The sequence below is a fragment of the Hordeum vulgare genome, chromosome 4H (genome assembly GCF_904849725.1).
Source record: "Hordeum vulgare subsp. vulgare chromosome 4H, MorexV3_pseudomolecules_assembly, whole genome shotgun sequence".
NCBI lineage: Eukaryota > Viridiplantae > Streptophyta > Magnoliopsida > Poales > Poaceae > Hordeum > Hordeum vulgare.
In genome coordinates, this window is record NC_058521.1 from 474,043,386 (window position 1) to 474,044,704 (window position 1,319).

The following is a 1,319-nucleotide window of genomic DNA, read 5'->3' on the forward strand; positions in this document are numbered from 1 at the left end:
ATGAAACATTTGGTACAATCTGATCATTAATCTTGTGTCCTTAGTTGTGTCACACTCGGCAGGTTTTTCTCTAGTTTTGAAAAACCTTCGTTTTTTGCCTAAACAACTTTTCAGATATTATGTTTTTGTCCTTCCGTCACGGTCCGTCCAGTTAGTGTCGTTTGACCGTGTGTTAACTGTATGTGTGGACTTTTTATTGGATCATTTTACCCTTGCTTCTTCACTCTGTGGCGAGACACTGTCAAGCGGGACCCATCACTCTCCCACTTCACTTTTATTTCTATCCCGTGAGTCAAACCCTTGTCCAGATTCCGTCCCCCTCTCTCTCAAATACTATCCCCTTCCCCACGCACAGTGCTCCGTCGTCACGGTTCGAGCAGGCCATGACGCGACCAACCATCTCGGCGTCCCTGTCGGTGGCCACGCCAGGGCGGCGGCACCATGGCCACGGCGACTGGGGGCGAAGGGGCGGTGGCCGACGGGAGGCCGCGGGGGCGATCGGACCTGGCCGGCCGACGCCAGACCCGAGCAAAGGTAGCGGTAGCACGAGGCGACGGGGCTGACTGCGGGAGCCTCGAAGTCCACGACGATGGGGTTGACCTGCAGGAGAGAGAGGGTCGACGGGAGGTTAGGGAAGAGGAAGAAGAAGGAGAGGCAAGGGAGAGGGCGACCGACGACAAGGCGGTGTGGTTCGGTGGGGAGACGGCTCGCCGGCGGAGGCAGCGGGCTCACGGGAGCTCGACGGCGAGGCTCCGCTCGGGGGAGGGCAACAGGGTTTGCCGGCGACGACAGCACCATGGATCTCGTTGGTGGCCAACCTAAGCATCGACGCTATAGATCCGGTCGATTGCTAGTGTGGGAGGCTAGCTGCGTTCCCACTAGCGGCGGCGCCATGGATCCCATCCGTGGCCAGTGAGGGAGGCCATCGGAGGCTGCAGCGGTGGTGGTTGGCGGCGGTGGGGAGAAGCTGCAGCACCAACTCCGGCTCCGTTGGCTCGAGCGAGCTCATCCTCTTTTTTTTTTGACAAGCCGGCGAGCTCATCCTCCTCCTACGAATTGCGGCCTCTAATTATCGACCCAATGTAATTAGCTAGGATTTAACTAATGGTCGTGGACGAATGTTAATTATTATACCAAAATGTGATGGGAAATTGATGTGGTGTTTACGAAATGTCAATGTCCAGTAGATATTTAGTTTGGTTTGTCATGGGTCCCACATGATATTGAGATGAGAAAGAGATGCTTTTTTCAACGATGGATCCCACTTTACAGTGTCTCGTTAAAGAGTGAAGAAGCGTGGCAACATAGTCTAAAGAAAA